General features: G+C 36.3%; 1 protein-coding gene across 2 annotated transcripts in view; it reads right to left on the reverse strand.

The window, feature by feature from the left end:
* grid2 (glutamate receptor, ionotropic, delta 2) overlaps positions 1–23629 on the reverse strand; it is a 2157968-nt gene that overhangs the window by 342111 nt on the left and 1792228 nt on the right. The window lies entirely within an intron of this gene.

Consider the following 23629-nt stretch of genomic DNA (forward strand, 5'->3'; position numbering starts at 1 on the left):
TGCTGTTAGGAGCTATAGCAATTACTGTAGAAATATAAAAGCCAAACCAGTTCAAATAAGATGAGTATAAATTGTAAAAATCATATACTGTATATAGAAGAAAGAAAAATAGTAATTGAGAAGTTTGAGTAGAGCGGATAAAACTGATATTGTAACCGGAGTGTATTTAGAAGAGATTGTTGTGTGCTGATTGCTCGCAGTCAGTATACGAAAGATGAGAGAGAGAATAAACTGCAAAAAGGTATCCGCAAAAACCTCAGGAAAGAAAAAAAAAACTTGAATGTGTGTTGTTTTGTTTGTATTCAGGAAGGATCTGTCAAAGGGTTAAAAAAGTTTATTTGACAAGATTTCATGAAGTGGATTTAATGTCGTGAACAAATGTTGGAGTGATGGGAACAAGCTGAGATGACCAGGGAAGTGAGGTCCAGGGAACTCTAGCTAGGGGAGCTGGTGCAGAAAAACAAAAAGAAATCATATACTCTGCTGACCCGTGCTCCAGAGGCAGGTGCTGCAGAACAACATTTAGTGATGGCACCAGTGGTATCTCCTTCCCCGATTCAGATCATCCCTGGCAGCCTTGGCTTCGGCCCCTGTTAAAATTTATGTCCAGCAGCCAAACTGAAGGAAGGGCCAGTAGAAAAATAAGAAAGATGGAAATTTCAATCGATCACGAGGACCACCAGTCAGGGTATAACTGGAAAAATTGTAAAGTGAACCCATGACAACAAGGTAATAACCAGTCAGCCCGGAGTAATCTGAATCGTCAGTTTAAATTCCAGCCAAACCCAAGTCAGTTAAACTGGGGTGTCAAGAGCAGGCTGTTCCAGTTAATCAGGACTTCTAGGGGTGCCCAGGAAATCCTACAGGGGAAGGAAATATCCAGTATTGACAGGAAACTCAGATGCTGAACCAGTAATGACAATTGAAATTGAAGGAAAGATCGGTCTTGTGATGATAGACACTGGAGCCATTTACACTTGTATAAAGAAAAATGATACAATGCACCTTCCCAAGTCTGGCAAGCATGTTAAGATGGAAGGATTCTCGGCTCAAACACATTTAATTCCTTTGATGGCTCCAGTAAATCTTTGTGCACAAGGCGCAATAGCTAGAATTCCCTTCTCTGACCACTCACCTTTGAATCTGCTAGGGAGAGATTCACTGTGGAACCTGAACGTGACCATTTGGTGCACCCTGGATAGGGTATGTATTACTCCAAATGGTGGTCAGACACAAATGACAATTCGAGCTGTTGCATTTATCTACAGTATTTATCTAATAGGGGACACACCACCTTACTCTATTAGCCAAGCTGTAGCTGACCTCTGGAAAGTGTGGGGATCGTTTATTGAGTCTAGATTGCCAAAGGCTATGTAACCTACTTTAAAGATGCTTACTAGGTAAGAGTGAAACCTGGAAGCAAACCTCCTTGAAAATTCAGTTTCCACTAAAACCAGAGGTCACAGAAGGAATTTACAGCACAATAACAGGCTTATTGCAGGCAGGAGTGCTAAAACAAAACACAGAGCATTTGTAACATGCTCCCCGTTCTGAAAGCTGACAGATCAAAGTGGAGGTTAGTGCATGACCTAACAGCAGTAAATGAAATAGCACAAGATTGGCCAGCAGATGTCCCTAGCCCCCACACATTGCTCACAAATATTCTGGAGACTGTGAAATATTTTTCTGTCACTGACCTATGTGCAGCTTTTTTCAGCATTCATTACCTGAAGCATGTCAGCCACTGTTTGCCTTTACAAAAGAAAACAAGGCACTTACATAAGAATGCCTCAAGGCTTTAAGCATTTACTACACATCTTCAACCAAGTTCTTAAAACTGACCCAGAAGATTTAATTTTAGACAGTACATTAATCCAATATGTGGACGATCTATTTCTCTGCTTATTAACGCTAAACCAATGACTGTGGGTCAAATGATGACTTACTTGGAAATGACTGGCTTTAGTTCACACTTGATTCTGGAATATGCTTTAAAAACAGCTCCCCTGAGAAACACAATGAAGGCTGCAGTGTGTCTGGGTGTGTGAGGTTGTGTATTTTGGAAACTACTACAGTGGAATATGTAGTGGTGCAGTGGTTAGTTAACATGCCCAACAATGGGAAGTGAAGGTTCAAACTTGTATATTCTTTGTATTGCGTTGGTATATTCTCTGTGCCTGCGTAGCTTTCTTTGGAATGCGTTTCTGCTGTGGTATCGTACTGTGTGGTTTCTCAATAGTTGGATTTCTCCTTGTTGTTGTAGAATCGGATCACAATGGAAGTTCTTTCCTTGTTGTTGCTGACTTAATTTGTCAATAGAGTCTCCTTGATCTGGAGACCAGCACTGTATAGAGGTGAACAGCATTGTGTTGTGCTCCCTAGTTGATGACGTTCAACACCAGCTAGCACCATGAAAGGTTGATTGATATTTGCTTGTCCTAATCAGTAAAGTAAGTGAGGGTGAAGTTTGCTCTTCTTCAGGGTTCATTTCTTTCTGTTTCCTTTGCTGCATTGTTTGTTTTCAAACATAATGAGTGTGTGTCTTAACAGATTCTTAAAGTGTGGTGAGTTGAGTGAGGGCAAATAGAAGCCTGAAAGATAAAGTGTGTGTTAATGCTTTAAAAAGTAATAATACTGGGGTGAGTTTGTATGTGTTAAAGACAGTTTGGAGCTCTTCATTCTAACTAAAAGAGATATAAGTAGGTGTATGAGCACCCCTTTCCTTTGAGTACTGGCCAGGCTGAAATGGAGAGAGTATTTTAATAATTTTAAAAAAAAATTAAATGAAATGGAAGGAGATATTATTTAAAACAATAAGGAAGCTGCAGATAACCACTGGCTGACAGTCTAGGCAGTACTCCATCCTAAGATAAGCTAAAAAAAGGGGGAAAAGGGAGGTTGACTAAAAGGAAGAAAGACTGCTTTTTCTACAGAGACAAGAAACATCTGGAATATACCAGTAAAAGATCAGCTTACATCTTCCCCAGACCATGCGGGGGTGACCGCCCTGGTACCTTTGGGGGCCATAGGTACAAAGGTTTGAAGCTCAACCCTGTAGGGGCCCATGGTCACCGCCGGGGGTGCCCCTATCCCTTTGGAGCCCTGGACCTCAGCACTCAGCCTGGGAAGCACCTGGAGCACATCCGGGTGGATATAAAAGGGGCCACCTCCCTTCATACAATGGCTGGAGTCGGGAGAGAAGAGAGGACAAGGTCTAGGAGGAGAGACAAGGAGGCGGCCTGAAAAAGTGAGGCATTGTTGGTTGGCCGGGACTTTGGTGGACTTTAGGGGTTTGGTGTGCACTGTTGTAAATAGAAGGATGTACAATAAACATGTGTGGGGTGATTTAAACGTGTCTGCCTGTCTGTGTACGGGTCATCTTCCACAATATATATATATATATATATATATATATATTATGAGGGGCCGTTCAGGAAAAAAAGATTGGTTCGTAAATATATACATTGGTTCATATATATATATTGGTTCAGATACGTTGGCAATTAAATTTTGGCAAAATGGACTAGCCTGCCACATAATTTTTTCACTCTGATTTTTGGGACGTCTTTGAATTCAGGGCTCTGCAGGTTGATCATTTTCATTTCCATCAAACGATGTGGCATCCTTTCGTTCCTAACACATTACCCAGTCTATATCAGTATAGATATCCAGGAGAATTTCTTTTCCCATTGAGATCTGATGTGTTTTCAAAGTGTTCCTTTAATTTTTTGCTAGAATATATATATATATATATATATATATATATATATATATATATATATATATATATATATATATATATATATATATACAGTATATATTAGAGGGCCGTTCAGGAAAAAAAGATTGGTTCGTAAATATATACATTGGTTCATATATATATATTGGTTCAGATACGTTAGTTTGAATATATACATTGGTTTTAATACATCCGTTCAGATATATATTTCGGTTCAAATATATACATTGGTTGGGATATATTGGTTGAGATATATACATCGGTTTGAATACATCCGGTCAGATATATACATTGGTTTAGATACATTGGTTGAGATATATATAAATTGGTTTGCATAGATCCATTCTGATATATATACATTGGTTGAGATACATCCGTTCAGATATATACATTGGTTTGAATACATCCGTTCAAATATATACATTGGTTGAGATATATATATTGGTTGATATACATTGGTTTAAATATATATATTGGTTAAAATAGATTGGTTTAGATATATACAACGGTTCAGATACATCCGTTCTGATATATATATATTGGTTCAGATAGATCAGTTCAGATATATACATTGGTTGGGATTTATGGGCAGGCACAACGCGTCACCCATGTTTAGCATCTCCCTTTTGCTTCATCATTGCTTCAACACTGTTGTAATTATTGTGCACATTTTATACAAGCAGCATACGCTTGTCTGTCGCGTTTTGTTTCGTAAGCCCTATTTGTTGGGGTCCTCGATTTCAAAGTACTTTTTTTCCTTTCATTATTTAAAACACTCGCGCAGATACCCGCCTCTTCGCCTTGCTCCGTCCTGCCCCGGCTCATTGTACCCGCCTCACTCCCTCCCTCTTGTCCCACCCATGACAGATTCTTCTCAAAAGCAGAGTTACCAGAAAGCATTAATCGCAACCACAGTACGTCCCATTTTTTCACCTCATCCGACACTGGTTTATCATTGGTGGAAAGCCGCCCGGTGATATCTGTTATTCCGTATTGGTAGCATTTCATTAAAGGGCGATCTGCTTCAGCAAGGAACTTAGTCCTGTTTGCTGAAAGGATTTTATGAAGGAAAACACTGGAGTTGCTCTGTTTCTTTAAATGTTCATCAGAGATCAAAATGACCAGAATATTCCCACATCACAAATAACTGATGTTTACTATTTTTATAGTAAAACTAACAAAACCACACACAAGCACATACGCTCACACACACACTCACACTCACAAATCTTGGGTCGCACGTATTACTGATTACGCGTATCTGTCAAGGACGATTATTTTTTCACAACCATAAAACAGATTCTTCTCAAAAGCTGAGTTACCAGGAAGCATTGATAGCAACCGCAGTACCTCCCATTTTTTCACCTCAACAGACGCTGGTTTATCATTGACCGAAAGCCGCCCGGTGATTTCTGTTATTCCGTATTGGCAGCATTTCATTAAAGGGTGATCTGTTTCAGCAAGGAACTTAGTCCTGTTTGCTGAAAGGATGTTATGGAGGAAAACACTGGAATAGCGCTGTTTCTTCTGAATGTTTATCAGTGATCAGGGACCAGAATGATCAGAATATTCCTGCTTCACAAATAACTGATGTCTGTTTTTATTGTAAAACTGAGAAAACCACACACACGCGCATACACAACACAAACACTCAAACTCACAAATCGGTGTCGCACACACTACTGATTAAGTGTATCTGTCACGGAAGATCATTTTTTTCACCCAATAAAACTTTAGTTTGTCAAAGTTAGAAAGCAGCGGTGATTTCTATTATTCCTTATTGGCAGCATTTAATTTAAAGATGATTCACGTCAACAAGTGAAAGAGTCTCTTATTTTGACAGGGCGATCTTTTTTAGGCTTAAGCATTTTGATTGACTTACAAAAGAAAATAGCTATTACTTACCCTCTTTGCTTCAAATTGGCTTTTTAAAAACCTTTTGATATAATTTATTTATGACAGTATAAAATAAAAAGTAGTGCTCAAAATTATAATGCGCGTATCTAACAGGAAGAGGTGGTAAGAGTAAGATTGCTGACTTGCAGTTAAATGATCACTGGTTTGTGTCCGGGGGGCTTCCATTTTGTTATTTTATTTATTTATTTATTTTTACAAATTGCTTTGAGTAGTAAGAAAGGCTATAAAACGTAAGGAATTAATAACAATAATAATAATAGTAGTAGTATTATTATTATTATTATACGTGGAATGCATGATCAAATTCAGCCGCTGCGTAGTGGGGTATGAATAGGGACAATACCACGAGTTCATTGAAATAATTACACAGCAAGGTGCACACGCAATGCAAACATAATGTGTATATTATTGAAGTAAAGGTTCATATAAATTAATTATATACAACTTTTAACAAGTTGAGAGATGTCAACTGGTTAAAATGCACGAAATTATACATGTATTGCTTTATAGTCCACATAGTGTATGTATATTATTAAAATAATGATATAAAATTCCTATAAAATGGTATAGAATCTGCGTCGTAGACTTATGTTGTGTCAAATTTCTTCAAAGAAGTTTTAATTATTTTGCTTTAAAAATCTTACGCAAACATGTGAACCGTTGAAAATCGCTGATCTTAATCAATTTGTTTTAACGCATGCTCCGTGCAAAATGCTGTCATATCTGTTAGTAAACATGCACGCGCATGTCCTGATGTCTGCGTTCTAAGGCTGCAGGGATATTAAACGCTATTGACGTTTTACTGGGGTGCTCTGTGATTGAGGGCGGACAGTAAACTTTGTTAAAATGATATCGAAAAATACCAGTCGTCAGTTGTGTTTTCAGTCGTTTTGGCGTGTTTACTGTTCTGTTACCAAAAAATTCTTCAACGGGCTCATCAACAAAGAAACGTGGATAGTAAGATTTAGTAAAATATCAGTAATAATAATACATTGCTCGACACCCAGTAACACTTTACAAAGACATTTAAAAGACAGCTCGTTAAAATAAATGTAGCAATCCATTGTCATGCTATAAGTGACAGCTTGCTCTTAAACATTTACACAGGTGGTTTTTCCTGGGAATAAAAAGGAGAAAAATCCACGGAAATGTTTTGTTGTTGAACTCAAATTTCACCTCCGCCATGTGAGTCATTAAAACTATTGGAATGAAATATAGTTCTATATAAATAAATAAATAAATTTCCTATCACACCCACCCTTTCACCCCTGTACATTGGAGAGGAATCTCATTTTCACAGCAGGTGCAATTATCCTATAAAACACATAGGAGTTCTGTGCACCGTTTTTCATGGAGATTAAAACTCATCAAATGTATTTTAAAACTTTTAGCAGCCTGTGGCATTCCTCATCTGTAGTGGTCCATTACAAAATGAACACCAGGCAGTTAAAATTGTGCACAGTTTCTTTAATAAGCCTATCAGACAGTCTTTTATAGCACTTTCATGTCGACTGTGTCTCTTAATCCCTTCTAGCAGAGGAGACACTTATTTCCACAGCTCCTCTGCTTGTAAATTAATACTGGAATTACAAAACTGTCCACAGTTTATTTAAAGAGATTGAAGGAAGTCTTCTATATCACTTTTTGTCTACTATGTCCTTACTCATCCACTAATTAAAAAAAATCAAGCGCTTACACTGTCTTTTTAAGTATGTCTATGAAAATCGCTGTGAGTAGCCAGAAAAATGCTATATAAATGTAAGATATTATTATTATTATTATTATTATTTTTTTTTAAAATCCAAATAAACCTGATAGGACTTCTTCCAAGATATGTGCCACTCTAGGGTACCAACAAAGTCAAACTGATTAGGAATTTTGTGATCAGTTTGTTAAGCAAAAAATAACTTTTCATCATCTTCTCATTTCTAATTTGGCATTTCAGGATACAGTATATACTGCAAATATACATTTAAATTGTAACCGCTGATAATTATTTACTGTGCTTGCGTTTTCCATAAAACAGCTTCAATATGTGCACAAAGTATAGGTGATAAAACACAAAATTCTGACATTAGCATGACTGTTGAAGGAAAAACATGTATTAGAAAGTATTCTATGGAGTTTTCATAAATTAATCATTATATACCTTTTGAGGTTTCTTGATATATTTTGTAATCAGGTTTTAATTTTTTTATTTTTACTGCCACTTCACAGATGAACAATCCCCAACATGGTCACTGTCAGAATAAGTCTTTCAACTTTTTTCCTGTATCCATTAATACATTTTCGGGTTTCACTACCCATCTGAAAGAGTTGGCATCAGGTTGGGTGGCACTTTTAAATTGTAGTAGTATGAGCGAGCATCAGTGTGGCAAGCACTAGATTGGCATTTCTTTCCGTTTCATTTTTTGTCTTCTGGCCCAAGCCTGTAAATCTCTTTTGTAAATGGGTGGCTTGGATAGAGGACAGATACTAACAATTTTCAAGGCTATATTAAAACAATACTAAAAGATATTTGTGTATGTGTGTTGTAGTGCCCCATGTTGTAAGTGTTAGATCCATTGAAGAAGTCAACTTAAACAAAGAAAATGTACATTTTGCAGGTTTGTTTGAAGTGTTTTACATTATAACCATTATTAATTGCTGCATGAATATAATTTTTTCAAGGGGATGACCTTTACTATTGTCAAAAAAGACAAGCAGGGCAACAGGAGGAATATGAAAGTTATTTGTTGAGTTTAGAGACAAAGGATACTTGTAAGGAAGTTCATGCCAGTGCTATTGGTGTACATTCTGGAATTTATAAAACTGCTGATATTATTTCACAAAGATGTTACTGGCCTGGTTTTATGCTGACATTAAAATGGCTATGTTTTCTGATAATTATAATCATTATTTTAATTAAAAGACTATAATTGTCAGAACAGATTCAATAAAATGTTTTAATATCTCAGTTGCTGTTTGTCGGACTCTTTAATTGACTTGTCCTACAAATGTGTATCAGTGGATATTTGGTACTTCATTTGACAAATAATATTAATTTTTCCAAGTCTCATATATTTCAGATAGATAGATAGATAGAACTTGTCCTCTAAGGGAAAATGTGCTTCTTTTTTTTAACAGAGGCTGAATGAATAAATAAATTAATATTAATATAATGAAAAAACAGCCAATCCAATAACAATTGTCTAATGTTCATTCTGCAAGCAACAGTTGGGGCTCACAACTCTGACACAAAAGCTCAGCTGTAGAAGTGAGTGTCCCTTTGAGTGGAGAGGACAATGGGACACAGTAGACTTGAAAGTGATGTAGAAGACTTTCATTAATCTTTTACCATGGATTTCAGATAATATTAGTTATCAGGGTTCATTTTGAAAGCAGCAGACAGTGCACACAAGCCCATGGATCTGCTCCAGCCATGGAAATGAGTGTTCCCTGTAGGGATAGGATGCAGACACATAGTGGAGAAGATTATATAGAAAACTATATATACAACCTTTTAAAATCAATTTTACATATTTTACCTCTCGGTGTTCATTTTGTAATCAGCAGTCAGAGGGCACACATTTTACGGCTCTGCAGCAGCCATGGAAAACGAGCGTCCCGACCAGTGGATGAGACATGCGTTTTCATTCCAATAGTTTTAATGACTCACATGGCGGAGGTGAAATTTGAGTTCAACAACAAAACATTTCCGTGGATTTTTTCCTTTTTATTCCCAGGAAAAACACCTGTGTAAATGTTTAAGAGCAAGCTGTCACTTATAGCATGACAATGGATTGCTACATTTATTTTAACGAGCTGTCTTTTAAATGTCTTTGTAAAGTGTTACTGGGTGTCGAGCAATGTATTATTATTACTGATATTTTACTAAATCTTACTATCCACGTTTCTTTGTTGATGAGCCCCGTTGAAGAATTTTTTGGTAACAGAACAGTAAACACGCCAAAACGACTGAAAACACAACTGACGACTGGTATTTTTCGATATCATTTTAACAAAGTTTACTGTCCGCACTCAATAACAGAGCACCCCGGTAAAACGTCAATAGCGTTTAATATCACTGCAGCCTTAGAACGCAGACATCAGGACATGCTGCGCGTGCATGTTTACTAACAGATGTGACAGCATTTTGCACGGAGCATGCGTTAAAACAGATTGATTAAGATCAGCGATTTTCAACGGTTCACATGTTTGCATAAGATTTTTAAAGCAAAATAATTAAAAACTTCTTTGAAGAAATTTGACACAACATAAGTCTATGACGCAGATTCTATACCATTTTATAGGAATTTTATATCATTATTTTAATAATATACATACACTATGCGTGGACTATAAAGCAATACATGTATAATTTCGTGCATTTTAACCAGTTGACATCTCTCAACTTGTTAAAAGTTGTATATAATTAATTTATATGAACCTTTACTTCAATAATATACACATTATGTTTGCATTGCGTGTGCACCTTGCTGTATAATTATTTCAATGAACTTGTGGTATTGTCCCTATTTATACCCCACTACGCAGCGGCTGAATTTGATCATGCATTCCCACGTATAATAATAATAATAATATTACTACTACTATTATTATTATTGTTATTAATTCCTTACGTTTTTATAACGTCTTTCTTACTACTCAAAGCAATATACTCAAAGCACGTATAATAATAACTAGCAGAATACCGCGCTTCGCAGCGGAGAAGTAGTGTGTTAAAGAAGGTACGAAAAAGAAAAGGAAAAATTTTAAAAATAACGTAACATGGTTGTTAATGTAATTGTTTTGTCATTGATATGAGTCTTGTTCTCATATCTATCTATATATATATATATATCTATCTATCTATATATATATATATATATATACCAGCAGCAGCGAGAAGTAGTGTGTTAAAGAAGGAAAGAGAAAGAAAAGGAAACATTTTGAAAATAACGTAACATGATTGTCAATGTAATTGTTTGTGTATTTGGCGGCAGCGTCACAAAGTTGTATATATACATATATACACATACATATCTTCATATCTACATATCTAATATACATATCTACATATACACATATATATATATACATACACATATATATATATATATACATACCTATCTACATCATATATACACACACATACATACATACACACACACAAATTATATATATGTGTGTATGTATATATGTATGTATATATGTATGTACGTGTGTGTGTGTGTGTGTGTATATATATACACATACATATACTTGTGTGTATGTTTGTATGTGTCTATATGTGTGTGTATAGGTTTGGTCACTGAGTGCAAGGGAAAAATAATAAATTATAGTCTATAAGTTATTAAACAGTAAAACATTAACGTTTTAAGAAGTACAGGTACATTGAAATTACATTTTCTATGTGACGTTCAAATTTGTGCCTCTGATAATGTGCCTTACCGGCATTTAAAGAAAATGAGTTTTGTGTCCTCTGCAGTGTTAAGAGAAAAAGGCTTTGGTTTGGGATAAAAGTAAAAAAGGTGTAAAGAAAGGAAAGTTGCCTTTTTCTTTTATATAGTATAGAGATGTGTTAAGCTGACATTATGATCGCCTTTTGGGGACAGTCGCGTGGGTCTTGTGTAGACTGGTGAGACATCCCGCCATTAATCGGCTGTGATGGCACTGTCAGTCCTCCACTCCTGTGCGTGTCTTCATAATCCGAGCTGAGGACCTCATAATCGATATCGTGCAAAGAAAGTGTGAATCGCCTTAATATTATTTTGCCGTGGTGTAGAAAAGGGGTCCGTGTTTGCACTTGTCTGGGCTATAGCGCAGGGGGAGGATGAAAAAAATTAAAAGTGCTCACTTTGACTTAAGGCAGAAGCGCAGTCAGCGTCTCAAAGGCGGCACAGATATGCAGCGCGCTGGCTGCTCGACTTTTGCTGGGCAGGAGACCCCTTTTGTACACACGTTCATGATATCAAAAGTCTCAGCGCTCTTTGGAGGTCATTCATATATATATATAGCAAAATACCTGCGCCTCGCAGCGGAGAAGTAGTGTGTTAAAGAAGTAATGAAAAAGAAAAGGAAACATTTTAATAATAGCGTAACATGATTGACATTGTCATGAGTGTTGCTGTCATATATATGCCTGCCTAAATAAGTCACCCTCGCTTTGCTCTTACTTTTTACCGTTCATTTAATCATGGCTATTGGCGGAAAAATTATAAAATGGAAGGAGGATGGCTTTACCAAAACAATTATTGATGGCGAATCGATTATTCATAAAGCTTGAATTGGTGATCTGTTTTTCTGTGTTAACCTCATATTTTTCATACTTCTTCTCAAACTAAGGTGGTGCGAGGGTAAAATGAATCGGGATGCGCTGATCAATGTAATCGGTGTACCAGGAAATCATGCATTGACAAAAGCTCCCCTTTGCTTGTAATGCAAAGTGTGATTAAATGCATTATTTTTTAACGCATTATGGAGCACATGCATCGAAGCTTCTCAGCTGTGCTTGTGCTAAGAAAAGGAAAGATTTTAAAAATAACGTAACACGATTGTCAATGTGACCTTTTGTAAGTAGTGCCTGGAGGATTCAGTGTGTAGAAACTCTAGAGACAGCGTGTGTATTAACTTGTGGATTTTTCTGTGAGTATTTGGTGGCAGTCTGACGGTTGCTTGGAAGACGCGTTAACTGAGCTCAGCTCAGAGCGAAATAAGATGAATGGGAGGGGAGATGATGGCGTGACTTCCCCACCCGCCTTAACTGTCAATCCCCACAAACACAGTCTCTCGAATTTGCATAAGCACACCCCTTCACCTACAATTTTAACTTAGTTACAAAGTGATCAAAACTCTCGTTTATATCCTGCGTCCTCTCATTAAACTTGTATCCCGCATTACCTGTGGGCATGTGAAGCGCCAGCGGTAGCCTGTCTATGAACTTAATTTAAAGTTTAGGTTTACACCTTGCTTTCTTTCCGAGGTAGCAGCACTCATGAATATCGTAGTATATGTCACTCACTTCTTCTTATTGTTTTGCTGCCTTCTCAATTATATAATGCATGTTTTCTTAAGCGCTTTTTGGAGGTCTTCCTGGTTTTCTACACACTGCGTTGACAGTCAGTTCACGTGATTACGTGGGAGGCGTGATGATGTCACACGAAACTCCGCCCCCCCATGTCTTTCCAGCTCAACTCTATTACAGTTAATGGAGAAAATACCTTCCAGTTATGACCATTAGGCGTAGAATTTCGAAATGAAACCTGCCCAACTTTTGTAAGTAAGCTGTAAGGAATGAGCCTGCCAAATTTCAGCCTTCTACCTACACGGGAAGTTGGAGAATTAGTGATGAGTCAGTGAGTGAGTGAGTGAGTGAGGGCTTTGCCTTTTATTAGTATAGATAATACTACTACTACTATTATTATTGTTATTAATTCCTTACGTTTTTATAGCGCCTTTCTTACTACTCAAAGCAATTTGTAAAAATAAATAAATAAATAAATAAAATAACAGAATGGAAGCCCCCCGGACACAAACCAGTGATCATTTAACTGCGAGTCAGCAATCTTACTCTTACCGCCACCTCTTCCTGTTAGATACGCGCATTATAATTTTGAGCACTACTTTTTTTTATTTTATACTGTCATAAATAAATTATATCAAAAAGATTTTTTAAAAAGCCAATTTGAAGCAAAGAGGGTAAGTAATAGCTATTTTCTTTTGTAAGTCAATCAAAAATGCTTAAGCCTAAATAAAAATCGCCCTGTCAAAATAAGAGACTCTTTCACATTGTTGACGTGAATCATCTTTAAATTAAATGCTGCCAATAAGGAATAATAGAAATCACCGCACTGCTTTCTAACTTTGACAAACTAAAGTTTTATTGGGTGAAAAAAATGATCTTCCGTGACAGATACACTTAATCAGTAGTGTGTGCGACACCCGATTTGTGAGTTTGAGTGTTTGTGTTGTGTACGCGCGTGTGTGTGGTTTTCTCAGTTTTACAATAAAAACAGACATCAGTTATTTGTGAAGCAGGAATATTCTGATCATTCTGGTCCCTGATCACTGATAAACATTCAGAAGAAACAGTGCTATTCCAGTGTTTTCCTCCATAACATCCTTTCAGCAAACAGGACTGTTCCTTGCTGAAACAGATCACCCTTTAATGAAATCACTTACAAATCATTTACTGAAACCAGTGTCTGTTGAGGTGAAAAAATGGGAGGTACTGCGGTTGCTATCAATGCTTCCTGGTAACTCAGCTTTTGAGAAGAATCTGTTTTATGGGGTGAAAAAATAATTGTCCTTGACAGATACACTTAATCAGTAGTACGTGCGACCCACATTTTGTGAGTTTGAGTGTGTGTGTGAGCGTGTGCGTGCTTGTGTGTGGTTTTGTTAGTTTTACTATAAAAATAGTTAAACATCAGTTATTTGTGATGCGGGAATATTCTGGTCATTTTGATCCCTGATGAACATTTAAAGAAACAGAGCAACTCCAGTGTTTTCCTTCATAAAATCCTTTCAGCAAACAGGACTAAGTTCCTTGCTGAAGCAGATCGCCCTTTAATGAAATGCTACCAATACGGAATAACAGATATCACTGGGCGGCTTTCCACCAATGATAAACCAGCGTCTGATGAGGTGAAAAAATGGGACGTACTGTGGTTGCGATTAATGCTTTCTGGTAACCCTGCTTTTGAGAAGAATCTGTCATGGGTGGGACAAGAGGGAGCGAGTGAGGTGGTACAATGAGCTGGGGCGGGACGGAGCGAGGCGAAGAGGCGGGTATCTGCGCGAGTGTTTTAAATAATGAAAGGAAAAAAAGTGCTTTGAAATCGAGGACCCCCAACAAATAGGGCTTACGAAACAAAAGCGACAGACAGGCGTATGCTGCTTGTATAAAATGTGCACAATAATTACAACAGTGTTGAAGCAATGATGAAGCAAAAGGGAGATGCTAAACATGGGTGACCGCGTTGTGCCTGCCCATAAATCCCAACCAATGTATATATCTGAACCGATCTATCTGAACCAATATATATATCAGAACGGATGTATCTGAACCGATGTATATATCTAAACCAATCTATTTCAACCAATATATATATTTAAACCAATGTATATCAACCAATATATATATCTCAACCAATGTATATATCTGACCGGATGTATTCAAACCGATGTATATATCTAAACCAATATATCCCAACCAATGTATATATTTGAACCAATATATATATATACTAGCAAAAAAATTAAAGGAACACTTTGAAAACACATCAGATCTCAATGGGAAAAAGAAATCCTCCTGGATATCTATACTGATATAGACTGGGTAATGTGTTAGGAACGAAAGGATGCCACATCGTTTGATGGAAATGAAAATGATCAACCTGCAGAGCCCTGAATTCAAAGACGCCCCAAAAATCAGAGTGAAAAAATTATGTGGCAGGCTAGTCCATTTTGCCAAAATTTAATTGCAGCAACTCAAAATTGTACGCAGCACTTTGTATGGCCCCTGTGTTCTTATATACATGCCAGACAACATTGGTGCATGCTTCTAATAAGATGACAGACGGTGTTGTGTGTGTTTTCAAAGTGTTCCTTTAATTTTTTTGAGCAGTTTATATATATAGTATATATATATATATATAGTATATATAGTGTATGTATGTATATATATATAGTGTATGTATGTATGTATGTATATTCTTTGCAGAGAAAGTATGGATTTCACAAACATAGAATTTGTAGCCCAATTTGATCGGGCTCCCAGTCGCTAGTATATATATCTATACTAATAAAAGGCAAAGCCCTCACTGACTGACTGACTGACTGACTCTCCAACTTTAAAGAGGAAGATGAGCTGTTTATTGATGCAGTAAGAAAGGAACAACCCTCTGACGCTGAGCAAGCCTTTGTAGACATATCAATAGGAAAGCAAGGTGTGAAGTTTAAGTTTAAATTAAGTTCATAGACACGCTGCCACTAAATATTCGCAGGCAAATCCACAACTTAATACCGAGAATGCCTGTTAAACATCTTAGATTCACAAGTAGCGATTTGGGTAGTGAACACTTCAATGAATGAAACCTGTTATCTTTACAACGGTTGACAACGAAGATAAGATGGTTAGGGATAGACTAGACAAACACGGAATGTAACTTGAACACAACACATCCTCCAAATACGAACATGAATGAAAGAAATAATGATAATCAAATCCTTGATGACAGCAACACTCATAACAGTCACCAAACAATTACATTAACAATCAGGTTATGTTATTTTTAAAATGATTCCTTTTCTTTTTCATTACTTCTTTAACACACTACTTCTCCGCTGTGCCTTGGTATTTTAGTATATATATATATATATATATATATATATATATATAGTGGAAGATGACCCGTACACAGACAGGCAGACATGTTTAAATCACCCCACACATGTTTATTGTACATCCTTCTATTTCTGGACAGTCTGAGGTGCAACCTGGTGGCATTGGATGGACCAAAACATAATGTCCCAAAGGTGTTCTATTGGATTTAGGTCAGGAAAGTGTGGTGGCCAGTCAATGGTATCAATTCCTTCATCCTCCAGGAACTGCCTGCATACTCTCACCACATGAGGCCAGGAATTGGCGTGCACCAGGAGCCACTGTACCAGCATAGGGTCTGACAATGGGTCCAAGGATTTCATCCTGATACCTAATGGCAGCCAAGGTGCCTTTGTCAAGCCTGTAGCGGTCTGTGTGACCCTCCATGGATATGCCTCCCCAGACAACCATTAACCCACCACCAAACTGCTCATGCTGAATGATGTTACAGGCAGCATAATGTTCTCCATGGCTTCTCCAGACCCTTTCACTTCTGTCACGTGCTCAGGGTGAACCTGCTCTCATCTGTAAAAGCACAGGGCACCAGTGGTGCATCTGCCAATTCTGGTATTCTATGGCGAATGCCAATCGAGCTGCATGCTGCTGGGCAGTGAGCTCAGGGCCCATTAGAGGACATGGGGCCCTTGGGTCACCCTCATGAAGTCTTTCTGGTTGTTTGGTCAGAGACATTCACACCAGTGGCCTGCTGGAGGTCATTTTGTAGGGATCTGGCAGTGCTCATCCTGTTCCTCCTTGCCCAAAGGAGCAGATACTGGTCCTGCTGATGGGTTATGGACCTTCTATGGCCCTCTCCAGCTCTCCTAGAGTAACTGCTTGTCTCCTAGAATCTCCTCCATGCCCTTGAGACTGTGCAGGGAGACACAGCAAACCTTCTGGCAATGACACGTATTGATGTGCCATCCTGGAGAAGTTGGACTACCTGTGCAACCTCTGTAGGGTCCAGGTATCGCCTCATGCTACCAGTAGTGACACTGATTGTAGCCACATGCAAAACTAGTGAGGAAACAGTCAGAAAAGATGAGGAGGGAAAAATGTCAGTGGCCTCCACCTGTTAAACCATTCCTGTTTTGGGGGTCATCTCATTGTTGCCCCTCTAGTGCATCTGTTGTTAATTTCATTAACACCACAACAGCTGAAACTGATTAACAACCCCCTCTGCTACTTAACTGACCAGATTAATATCCCATAAATTTCATTGACTTTATGCTATACTCGGATTAAAAAGTGTTCCTTTAATTCTTTTGAGCAGTATATATATATATATATATATATATATATATATATATATATATATATATATATATGTCACGCTTGGGACACAGATTAGCACAGAGACACAGGAGTTCGTAGAAACAAGAAGGATTTTTATTCAAACACTGCAAACACATGAGCTTAAACGTGCTCCATGACAAGTCAGAGATGACAGTTCCGCTAGGAGCAGAGAGAGATAAAGCAAACAATCAATTCCAAAACTGACAGGCTGTGCAAGGCTTATAAGTCGGAGTACCGCGCAAGGCTTGTATTACGCGTTATAGTGCAAGGATAAGGAGCAAAGTGAGGGTAGTCAGTGTTTCAGGGTTTGTGGTTTTCCCAGGGGCGTCTGTATCTATTTGGGGTGCGATCAGCCCTCCAGCTCACAATATATATATATATATATATATATAAACTTTCCTGGTGTATAATGCATTGGAAACTCAATACTTGATGTCCAATATGATTTTCAACAAGTTTAACAAATCCCTTTTCCTTTCCGACCATTGCATGGGCGGCATCAGTAGTAAAACAAAATATTTATGTTAATTTTCTGGTTTTCAAAATAATTAAAAAATGCACTGATAATGTCATGTCCCTTAATTGTACCACCACGAGGTATCAAAATGTAGCTGAGGGTGCAAATGTGTGAGCTGTATTTAAAATTTTTTACTATATTTAAATTCAATCTGAGTACAACTGAAAATTTTTCCGCATGTCAAAAGTTGCCGACCACTGTTTTTATACACTTTGTCCATTGCCGATTTGGCTTCAATCACTCAAGATAGTCAGTGTGCAAACAAAATCAGCCACATCAATTCAACCACAGGTCACTATTTCAGACCAAGAACAGATTATCAGCGCTCAGCAACACATCCGTCAAAGCAGGGAACAAAGTGGTCATAATTGGAGACACCATAGTGCATACTGCTACAATTCCTACCTAAATTAATCCAGCAGTTAAAGTTAAATGCCTCCCAGGGGCAAAGGTATTTAACCTAGAGGCTAAATTGGACCTTCTGACCAACAACGAAGTGTCTACCCTATTGATGCATGTTGGCATTAATGTTATTTATTTGCAGCAAATAGTTGCAATATTTATATGGTTTGTTTCAGAAATTTGTGAGGTAAAAAAGATGTACTTGGTATTGTTTAGTTATATTGAAGACTTACAGCATCAGTATAAAAAAGAAAATGATAAGTGTTTTTGGGAAACCAAATTAATAATTTTTTTAAGATGTGGATTAGGTAGCCAAGCAAGATAATATGGCTAACAGCTTTGCTATCTTTAATATTCAGAACAGCTCCTTGGAGAGAATAATGATTTCTCAGTTTGCAATAGTAGACAAAATCAACTGGTAGGAACAAATACTGAAGTATGGAAAGTTTCAGTGTAAAAAGATTATTTTGTTACACAAATTAGTCATTGTGAATGACATCAAAGAGATTAATATTAAATCTTTACAAAATGTTATCAGTGAACACATAACATATTTGTCACAATGTTTTCAGTTTTATTTTCCAGCTAAAACATCCTTGGAAAAGGACCAGATAGACCTAAAATCATTTTATCCCAATGAAAGACAACTTAACTGTCTCTATGTGGGACAAATATCTGGAGTTAGCTGCTGAAGAAAATGACTTTGGGGATAATAAGTTGCTATTCTTTAAAATAAAAATGAAAGCAGAATACCCTGAGATTTTTCCAAAAACACTTCTTGCATTTCCCTCAACATGCCAAGTGAGACTGTAGAGACACATATTCACAGGGAAATCTTTTCAGTAAAAATAAAAAGTGCATACTGCGGTGGGCTGGCACCCTGCCCAGAGTTTGTTTCCTGCCTTGCACTGTGTTGGTTGCGATTGGCTCCAGCAGAGCCCTGTGACCCTGTAGTTAGGATATAGCGGATTGGATAATGGATGGATGGATAAAAACTGCATATAACTGTGCAGTTAGCTTGAAGCAGAAAAACAGATAAAATTCAAGTACATAACACATCATGTATTGAGTAGCTAAAATGTAAAATGCCATGGCTTCTACAAAAGTCCTGAAAGTGGCAACATTTACCTTGCAGTTTAGGACAACAATTGTACTAGCTGTGCTAATTATGCACTATAAATTTTTATTTCTGTAATAGCTTTTTTAAATATAATACTCAAACATTTCTCACATTTAATTTAATACTCTAGATTACTTTATCAATTATCAGTATTTATTAAAATTTAAATAAAATTAGAAAATCCAGCAATGGCTTTATTATCCTAACTGTCTATATGAATGTAGGAAAAAAAAGTTCAGATGGTAATTTTAATGTTTTTGTTTATGTGTATAATTCATATGCTATTGTTTTAATTGATATAAATGCATTTTGGAAAATGAATGCTACTAGAAGAGGTTGTATTAATCCATTTTGCTGCATTGAATACTGTAGGTTCAGAGAGTTAGTTATTTGATTAAACAATAACCCATATACTGTATGTGTTGCCTATGGTAACTGCTTTATTGGTAAGTAAACCCAACAATTGAACAGTTAAGAGCTAATATAATTTTCAGGTCTGCTAATGTGTAAACAAAGCCAAAACAGTTTTGGGTTAAACACCTCAAAGTCACAACAGCCATACAAAAACTGATGCTAGTGGAATAATCATAAAGTACTCAGATGATTATGTATAAAAGGTTAAGATTAGCTCAGTCATTTTAAGGAAATTTGTTTGTTCTGCAATGTTAGGTGTTTGGGAATTTCATATATACTGAAATAATATAGCAAGGAGGACATTGCTAAGCTTGGTTACCATTAGACAAGGATATATGCTGCCCATATCACTATTGATGTGTTTTCCATCAGCAAAAGGATCAGGAATCAATTGCATTTTGAAGGGAGGGGATTTCAGAGTACCCAGCTCTGGTGCAAACTGAGCTTCATTTAACTTTCAGGAAAAGTAAAACACATACATAAAACTAGTACACTGGAAAAAATAAATAGAGCAAACTGCATTCTGAAGCTGGCTACCTGCTTATTTTCTGTCAATGATGTGAAAAAAAAGCACTGTTACATCAGCAATCACAAAACTTTTACAGATCCTCAACTATCAGAACTTAATCCTGGACCTTCCTTAAATGTTTTTATACTCATTTTGTGGTATGTTATAGGATTATATTTACATCCATCCATTATCCAACCTGCTATATCCTAACTACAGGGTCACGGGGGTCTGTTAGAGCCAATATCAGCTAACACAGGGCACAAGGCAGAAACCAAGCCCTGGGCAGGGCGCCAGCCCACCGCAGGGCACACACTAGGGACAATTTAGAATTGCCAGTGCACCTAACCTGCATGTCTTTGGACTGTGGGAGGAAACCGGAGCACCCAGAGGAAACCCAAGCAGACACGGGGAGAACATGCAAACTCCACGCAGGCGGGACCCGGGAAGTGAACTGCTGCCCTATATTTACATCCAGCTATTATTAGTTACTATATGTATTATATTTACAAAGTATATCAAGCATTATACTTATTTCACAATATAGATTATATTCATTTCAAACATCTAGGCAGTGTAAGTATATATATTTACCCTGGATAAATTTGCTATATCAGTGGCATATGTTTTTTAAATATTAAGCATATTTTGAATAGTTCTGTCAATTTACCTGTTCATTTATCTCCTAAAACTAAAATATATCTGAAAATGTTTCTAAGGGTTTATATAACCATATATCTAATCGGTGGTGTTTAAGATTAGTATGTTTGAGAAAAAGGCCATCCACTTCACTTCAGTCAAGTAAATTTAAAGGATTATGGATCTGCAATTTCAAACTAGTTTAGCTTGATAAACTGCTGAAATTAAGCTTCTTAGTAAGACTACAAATGTACATATTTTAGAAGTTTCTAAGACTCTGTCTTATGTATTGAAAGTTATCACATTTATTGAAATAGTTGCAGTGACAAACAGAGAGAAGGAGTTGCATTTTACATGTCTGAAACATATACACACACAAACAACAGACCAAGTTAAGTCAACTTTTGAAAGTTTGTAGTTGCTTGCATATTTTTCAAAAGAACAATAACAGTTATTACTACGCATAAGTATACAAATGTTAATAAAAAAAAATATCTATCTATCTAGGTTTTTAATGTTATGAAATCTGTGAAAACAATGGACTTTGTTATATTGGGTGATATGAATTGTGACTGGAATGATGTATGAAACACTTCAAAATATAATAATGAGGCTTGGTATTGGCCAAATTAATTAAGTAACATACTACTGTAGATATGTAGTACCTGCAGTTCACTAACAGACCTTATATTTTAAAAACAGCTTTCTGAATATGGAATGTCTGGAGTTATTCACACAGCAATATCAGATTATTCGCTTCTTTGTACTGTAAGAAAAGTTTTAAAGCCATGTAAAAGGCATAATTATTATTTGGTTGATAAAATTCCAAATTCTAAATTAAGTTTAGTTCAGAAATAAGACATATTGACTGGAGCCAAGAATTAACTTTTGACAATCAAGAATAAATTGTTACTCAGTTTCATCACAGGAACCATATGAAATAATTACATTAAAGGAAATAAACTGCCAGTTCACCAGTATAGTATGCAATGGACAAATGTTGATATTTTCAAATTACTAAAGTAGAAAGTTTACCCTTTCAAAATATTTAGATTTTTACAATTTTCTCAGAGTAGAGCAGAATGTACAGTGATCAGAAATAAATGTAAAGCTAAACAAATGTACTTTCAGAATCAAATTTGTCAGTTGTCTTTTAATTCTTAAGCTTTATAACATACGCTTAACATAACATACTATTTAATTACTCAGAATTAGTTAATGGATGTACTGAGTTCATTGAAGAATTTTTACTCTTGTGATATTTATGGACTAAATGTGCAGTTCGTGAAAACAAATGCAGATAGTTTTACTCCTTTGTTTCATTACCTTATTAATCTTTGCATTAGATTTGCTATGTTTCTCTTTTTTTGGAAAACTACTCAGATCATTCCCATTTTTAAAATAGAGGATATAACCCTTGTTTCAAAGACCTTATTCAAAGACCTATAGACCTATTTCTATTCTCCCAGTTTTGTCTAAGTCGTTAACTGAACATCTTGAGCACAGTAAGCTCCTTAATTAATTTCAATATGATTTATGAACAATTTGATCTACTATGTCTGAAGAAATTTCCTCTTCTCCCGATAACAGTCATATAACTAGAGCATTATTTGTTGATTTTCGTAAATCTTTTGTAAAGCCTAAATTAAGTTCCTTTCATCTCCACTTTTTTGCTTTAATAATGTTTTTCTTCATATCTGTGAAACAGAACTCAGGTGGATAAAATTATTCAAGTTACAAATTCTCTTTCTGTGTGTAATATTGAGATACCGCACAGAAGTATCTTGGGTCACGTACTTTTTTTTTTATATAATTGATCTTATATCTATTTGTAAATACTTTAATTGTCTTTTATATGTTGTACGCGTTGTACATTTTTTTTTAATTTTTTATCAAAATGTAGATTTTATTAACTCAAAACTATCCTTCAATATTGGTTTATTGCATGATTGGTTTTGGTTGAATAATTTGTCTCTTAATGTAAAGAAAACTGAATGAATGCATTTTCATTCCCCAAAGAAATCTCTGTCAACGTCCTCTTCTATAACATTTTCAAATTAGTTACAACAATTACAGATCATTATAAATATCAAAAATGTTAATACATTTCAGAACAGGAAACCTGTTTAAAATTCGATTTTAATCCTTCCATATATATAAGGAGTGACATGTTTCAGTTATTTGCTCCAAAACTGTGGAATAAACTTCATATCACTACCTAAACTACTCCCATGCTGCTTCAGGTTGTCTTGATGACATATTGTATTGTATTTAGCATTTCACTTAACTAGACTGAACATTAATTTATTTGCTATTTTGTCTTCTTCATATGTTATATTAAGAAACTAAAGTGCAGGTGCAGTAGTCGAGGTGGAGTGATTTTGTTTAATAATCAAACATAATCAACAGTCCAGGATAAAAATGCAACAAATACAGTCCTGTATATTGTTCTCTCCTTTTTAGTCACTACTCACTTAAAGTTCTGTGAACATTACTTGTAAATACTACATACATTGCCTGCTTTATTCATCCCCACCCCTCCCCTTCTCTTTTACTGCATTCTCTTATCTCATAAATCTAACGAAAGGTAGTTACCCTATCCTCATCATTCTTTAATACTGCCAAAATTGTGTCATCTTGATTCTTTCAAATCTAAACTTGTCTAACTCTGCAAGAAAAACACACTTTAAAGTTAAGCAAGAAACATAAGAAAA

Source organism: Polypterus senegalus, chromosome 4 (genome assembly GCF_016835505.1).
Source record: "Polypterus senegalus isolate Bchr_013 chromosome 4, ASM1683550v1, whole genome shotgun sequence".
Lineage (NCBI taxonomy): Eukaryota > Metazoa > Chordata > Cladistia > Polypteriformes > Polypteridae > Polypterus > Polypterus senegalus.